Source organism: Cynocephalus volans, chromosome 16 (genome assembly GCF_027409185.1).
Source record: "Cynocephalus volans isolate mCynVol1 chromosome 16, mCynVol1.pri, whole genome shotgun sequence".
NCBI lineage: Eukaryota > Metazoa > Chordata > Mammalia > Dermoptera > Cynocephalidae > Cynocephalus > Cynocephalus volans.
In genome coordinates, this window is record NC_084475.1 from 37993887 (window position 1) to 38001472 (window position 7586).

A 7586-nucleotide genomic window follows, 5' to 3' on the forward strand; every position below is an offset into this window, starting at 1 on the left:
AGTCTAAATAAACTGGTGCTAAAAGAATGAGAGATTAGACGGTCTGTGATAAACGTCATGATTTTCTCTGGTACTATTTATCCCTTTGTGATTCAGGGTACACTTTGCAAGTCGTGGTTTCTGTTTGAATTCTCATTTATTCTTTCACAGCCTCTCTGCTAGCAAATTTTCCACTTTTTCATCACTGACAAAATGAACACTTGAGGGTAAGTCACTTAACTTCCTTTGAGCCAATTCTTCCATTTGTAAAATAAAAATCTTGGAATTGATTTCAACAGACTCCTTATACATCTAAGTTTGAAATACTGAATCCCAGAAGCTAACCCTTAAACATCTGCCTTTAAACATAAAGGAGAAATGAATTCTATATCAAGAAGGCTTTAACTATCATCATCTCAAATTCTATGTTGGAAAAAGTATATAAATGTGATTTTTAATTAGAAAAAGCAGAGATTGCCAAATTCTAATTCTCTAAATACTCACTAAAAATAAGAAAAGAAATTTCAATATAAAATCATAGAAGTTTTCAGACATGGTGAATTTAACATTAAATGTACTCTTGTTAAATTAGAAAAATAATGACAACTATGAAAATATTGACTCAAACATTTATCATACTCATTAGATAGCAGAAGAATGGAGGCCACTATAAATGAAAAAGAAAACACACTGACACTTTGTTTTACAAGTTGTCTTAGTCGGTGCAGGCTGCCATAGCAAAAAACCATAACTGAGTGGCTTAAAAAACAGAAATTTATTTTCTCATAGTTCTGAAGGCTGGTAAGTCCAAAATGAAAGTTCCAGCAGGGTTTGGTTTCTAGTGAGTGCTCTCTTCCTGGCTTGCAGACAGCCACCTTCTCACCGTGTCCTCACATGGCAGAGAGAAAGAAAGTTCTGGCTCTCTTCCTATTCTTATAAGGCCACCAGTTCTATTAGTTTAGGGCCCAATCCCTATAAATTCTTTTAACCTTTGTCACCTCCTTACAGGATCTATCTGCGAATACAGTCACATTGGGGGCTAGGGCTTGAGCATATAAAGTTTGGTGGCCACAGTTTAGTCCACAGCACTAATAATCCCCATATAAATTATGTATCTTCAACAAAACATTATATTCTTCCTTAAAACAGTGAGAAAATAGATGCTTTATTATTTTTATCTCATGAAAAAAAATCTATATAAAATGAAGGGAATTCCATTGTCATCTTAGTGAAACCCTTTTGTTTCTATCAAAGAGAGTTCCCATATAAAAAGAGTGAAAAATTCCATGAACTGGACTGATAAAGTTTGCCTCTTCCATGTGCCATTCTCACCTCTGACCCATTTAGAGATTATCTTGGTAGGATGTCTGCTGGTGTTGGCTTTGAGTGATCCAACCTTCAGCACTTTCTTAAACATGGCCATGAAAAGGATTAGCTGCAAGCAGTTTAAAGTCAACTCAAGCATACTACCAGAAAAAAAAAAAAAAAAGGCAATTTAACTTTAGAAGCAATTTTACTCAAAATTTCTAGTTTGCCTTTTTAAGACTTATTAGAGCTTATTTTAAATAAACAGATTTCTAGATCATCCACTATCGATTAGCTGATTTTTGGCTAGAAAGAACTTCCTGGTTTTCATCCTATTTCAAATAATGTAAAGGTTCCATTACGAGAACATATGAATAACTTAATTTCTAAAACCATTATTTTATCAATTTCACTTAATGTTATTAGACTTATTTCAAGTGAATTTTGATTAAAAAGAGCCTATTGCCTCTACATGCAACTGTAGTAAAAAACAGCTTTATGATGTGGTTTCATTAATTTGATTTTTAGTTAGCTTTTACATCATAAATAAAAATCTTCTAAATACTGACATATTGGCTTCCTTGATTACAGCAGCCGATCCCAACCCTTACCGCCCTCAGATTACTCAATCTTAACAATTTAGCGTGTTTCTGTGCAGATTTTTCTCCATATTTCAGTAATTTGTTACTGTTTTTATGTTTGTTTTTCATTACTCTGAACAACTCCACAATAGGTATCTTTATATACAAGCTCATACAAATTAGAACATTTGCTTCTATAGGATAGCTTTCTAGGAGAGAAATTATTTAATTTTATCTATCTATCTATCTATCTATCTATCTATCTATCTATCTATCTATCTATCTATCTATCTATCTATCTATCTATCTATTTTGGCAGCTGGCAGGTACAGGGATCTGAACCCTTGACATTGATGTTATAACACAGCACTACAACCAACTGAGGTAACTGACCAGGCTTTTTTTTTTAATTTTAAAAGACATTGCCAGATTCTCAGATGCTAAACAAGGCTAAATCAATTTACAGTTCAACCAGCAATCTAAAACTATCCTCTCACCTTATACCCATACCATATTAGGTTTTAGATCATTTTATACATGTTTTCAGATTAAATCACTATTATATTGACTTCTGTTTTCCTTATTACTGGTGAATTTCCATTTCTAAAGTGTGTTAGTCATTTGGATTTGCTTTTTGTGCATTATGTATTCATAGCTGTTGTCCATTTTTATATTCTGCGTTTTGTTGTATTTTTTTCTTATTCATTTATAAGAGCATTTGTGTATTACTTAAATGCACTGATTGCCTGCTTTTTTGCATTGTCATATTTTTCAGATATATCACGTCTATTAAACTTGTTTATTATTATTTCTTTGTCATACAAATGATTTAAATTTTATTTAGCAAACTCTGAGTTTCTAGATCCAGATACTAAAGGTTTCCAGTATTCTACATTAACTATCTAGATTTTCTCACAGTATTGCAAGAGAATAATCAATTCTTTAATTTCACTGGCATTATTTTTTATTGATTATGAATATTCATGGGGTACAAAGCTGACCGTCACCACTTATGCCAAAGATGCTATGGCCATATCAATGCTGGTAGCATGCCTATTACCATAAATTGTGATTATACTCCATGTCGTCCACCCAATTAATCCCTGACTTCCCTGCCTTTCTTCTCCTCACCCTACTTTGTATCCCTGGGTATGCTCTCTCCCTCTGCAAGTCCAATGCACCACTGTGGTCTTTCTTTCCTTCCTTCATTCTCTCTTAGCTCCCACTTATGAGTGAGTACATGTGGTATTTTTTCCTCTGTGCTTTGCTTATTTCTCGCAACATAAGTTTCTCCAAGTTCATCCACGTTGTTACAAATGGCAGAATTTCATTCTTTTTATGGCAAAGTGGTACTCCATGGTGTATATATACCACATTTTCCTTATCCAGTCATCCACTAATGGACATGTAGATTGATTACATATCCTGGCTATTGTAAACAGAGCTGTGATGAACATGGGAGTGCAGGTATCCCTTCAACATGATGATTTCCATTCCTTTGGGTATATACCCAGAAGTGGGATTGCTGGATTGTACGGAAGATCTATCTGTAGTTGTTTGAGAAACCTCCGTACTGTTTTCCATAGTGGTTATACTAATTTACAGTCCCACCAACACACAATGTTAATTTTTCTAATCCAAGAGCATGGAATGTCCTTCCATCTTTTTGTATCTTCTTTAATATCTTTAAGTAGTGGTCTGTAGTTCTCATTGTAGAGATCTTTCACCTCCTTGGTTAAATTGATTCCTAGGGTTTTTGTTTTTTGCTTTTCTTTTCCCATGACTGTTGTAAATGGGCTTACTTTCTTGATTTCTCTTTCTGTTAGCTCATTATTGGAGAATATAAATACCAATTCTCCTCAAACTATTCGAAAAATTTGAAAAAGAAGCCATTCTTCCAAACTCATTTTATGAGGCCAGCATATCTCTGATACCAAAACCAGATAAAGATACAACAAAAAAAGAAAATTACAGGCCAATATTCTTGATGAACATAGATGCAAAAATCCTCAACAAGATATTAGTAATCAGAATACAGCAACACATCAGAAAAATTATACACTGTGGTCAAGTGGGGTTCATCCCAGGGGTGCAAGGATGGTTCCACCTACGAATGTCAATAAATGTGATACATCACATCACCAAAATCAGGGACAAAAACCATATGATTATTTCAATCAGTGCAGAAAAAGCATTTTCAAAATTCAACATCCCTTCATGATAAAGACTCTCAACAAATTAGGTACAGAAGGAAAGTTTCTAAAAACAATAAAAGTCGTCTGTGACAAGTCCACCACTAATATCATTCTGAATGGGAAAAAACTGAAGGCTTTTCCCATAAGAGCAGAAACAAGATAAGGATGCCCACTCTCACTGCTTCTATTTAACATAGTACTGGAGCAATCAGGCAAGAGAAAGAAACAAAAGGCATCCAGATTGGAAAAGATGAAGCCAAACTGTCCCTATTTGCAGATGACATGATACTATGTATAGAAAAACCTAAAGATTCTATCAAAAACCTCTTAGAGCTGGTTAATAATTTCAGTAATGTTGCAGGATACAAAATAAATGCCCCAAAATTGGTATTAATTTTTTAAAAAATACTGTAAGATAGGAATACATTTTTAATTCTTTCCAGGTAACGTACTCCTGTTTCCACCACCCTTATTAAATAGCCCATACTTTTCTCATTGACTGCATCTTTCACAATTCTTGTATTAACTTCATTATTTTGATAAAGTACTCAAAGTAATATAGCATTCAAAAACACATTGTTAGAAAATTCTTTAAAACTTTCAAAAAAAAGTATTTGTTCATTTAAAATTGCTTGTCCTCCAATGTACAAATGCAAATTTGTACGTGTGAAGATGGGATTTATAAATTCTATCTTCTTGTTAAATGAGTATAGTTTTTCTGAGTTTGATATGTGTGACAAACACACTCATCTGAATTTCAAAAGAGCCCTTGTCAACCATGAAGTCATTTATTTTCACAAGAATTTTAATTTTTCTTTGCCATATATGTATACACACAAATATGTGTATGTATGAGAATATATATGTTTTTATAGTCATATTTGTATTGTATGCATATATAGATAGATTTATATGTATGTGTGGAGGAGTGTATAATATACTTCTATGTCTCCCAGGGTTAGACACAAATGAGCTTTGTGACATTTTAGGCTCATGTGCGATGTGCACACCTGCTATTTCATTGCATACAACAGAAAGAAAGAATATTCGGGAAGACTATATATGTCATGTACAAAAAACATAGACTTCGAATTTAAATAGTCTGTGTTTGGATTAATATTACGTCACTTAATGATCTGTGTAATCTTAGGCTTGTTAACCATATCACACCTGAATCTCCTCATCTGTAAAAGAGAGATAACAATAGTCATCTTGTTTCTAGTATGGAATAAGTGTTTGTGTGTGAAAAATTTAATAAAATATCTGGCTCCTATTAGTTGTTCAATATATAATATTTCTTTTTTCTCTTTTCTGTTCCAGAATATATTCACTATGTTCACGTGTAAAATGAGAAGATGGAAATAATCCAAAATCTCTTCTGTACTTTAATTCCTGCCTCCTCTTCTGTTATCCTCTGCACTAAAAGCTGACTCTGTGACTCTGTTAACTTCTCATATCCAAAGTGAGAAAGACCAAGAAATATATAGAAAGTTTGTGATTTGTCTTGTTACATTAATACTTTTCTACTTTTTAATGTCTCTCTTTCCACCCCCTAATGGCAGCATTTCACACTCTGATCAAGCCCGTCCTCATTCATCCCTCCCAAGTTCCTCACGTACTAACTTTCTGCATGTTTTTGTATCATCAGATAGGTTGATACATAGCTTTTACCCTCATTTTTCATTTTCACAATAATCCTTATTAATAATTATTATTATAATACCAATGCTACTAACGAGACTACGTGACTTGTCCATGATCACCGGAACAATGTAATAGCATAGCCAGGATTCAAACACAGACTTGCTTATTACAAGTTACATGTGCTTTCCACAGCCACCTTATTGGTATATGACAATTTTTTCTGATTAACTAATTTGAGTTAAAATGACAGTAATTAGCAATCAATTAAAGGAGACTTTTCCACAATTTAATTCAATATTTGATAGATTTATAAGGTCTCAACAATTAACGTGTGTGTGTGTGTGTGTGTGTGTGTGTGTGTGCGCGTGTAAAGCAATTACTATATATACCAGGAAACTCTTTTAAGATTTTACTCCTACCAAAAAGTCGTATTTGTAAAAGAGGTGAGATAGGTTTAAATGTAAAAATATTTAGTGCCAAAGGATAGTGAATAAAAAACTAGAGTAAGAACTGGAGGTAATAAGAGTTATTTGTGGACAGTACTTCTTTATCAGGGCCACCTATGGCATTCAAAATATCAGTGGTCTTGGTAAATTTGACATTCCAGGTATTTCCTCTCTGTACAATTACAAATACTCAAATATAAGATACTTTACTTCTTTTACACAGAATAACATACATTCTTCCAGGGCAAAGCATAATAAAAAATATAAAATATAAGTATGAAATACACATATATTTTTATAAGAGTTGCTATAGTTAGCAAATAAAAATACAGGATGCCCAGTCAAATTTAAGTTTCAGATCAACGTTAAATATTATTTTAGTATAATTATGTGTCGTGCAATATTTGAGACATGCTGTACTAGCAATTACTCATTGCTTATCTGAAATTCAAATTTAACTGGGTGTCCTGTAGTTTACTGATAACTCCAATTTTTATATCTAATACTACAGCCACTCAATGCTCGTGTATGTTCAAAAAAAAGCAGCCACTAACAGCTAAACAGGATTACCACACTGTATAAACCCATTTTTTAAACCATGGTAAAAAACACATAAAATTTACCATCTTGAACAATTCTACAAGTATAGCTTAGTAGTATTAATTGCATTCACATTGTTGTACAACCAATTTCCAGGACACTTTCTTTCTTGCAAAACTGAAATTCTGTACCCATTAAACAACAACTTCCCATTCCTCCCTTCCTCCAGGCCCTGGCAATCACAATTCTACTTTCTATACTATGAATTTGACTACTCTAGGTACTTCATTAAGTGGATTTATACAATATTTGTCTTTTTATGTTTGGCTTATTTCAGTAAAGATAATGTAGTCAACATTCATCCGTTGTGTAATTTATGTCGAAATTCTCTTCCTTTTTAAAGCTGAATATTCATCTTATGTACATACCACATTTTATTTATTTGTTCATTTGCTGATTGACACTTTGTTGATGCTTCCCCATTTTGGTTATTGTGCATAGTGCTGCTATGAACATCAGTGTGCTAATATCTCTACAAAAGCCTGCTTTCAATTCTCATGGCTATTGTATTAGTTTGCTGTGGCTGCCATGACAAAAACACTGGGTGGCATAAGCAACAGTAATTTATTTTCTCACAGTTCTTGAGGCTAGAAGTCCAGGATCAAGATGTTAGTGATCTGGTTTCTTCTGAGGCTTATAGATGACTATCTTCTCCCTGTTTCTCCACAAGTTCTTCCTTCTGTGTAGGTCTGAGTCCTAATTACCTCTTATTAAAAGAACAAGAAATTGGTAAAGGGCTACAAAAAGTATTAACATCATGTAATGATAAGTCTATTTTAAAAATTAAAAAAAATAAAAACTTCCAAAAGAAAAAAAGAAAAAAAAAAAAGAGGACA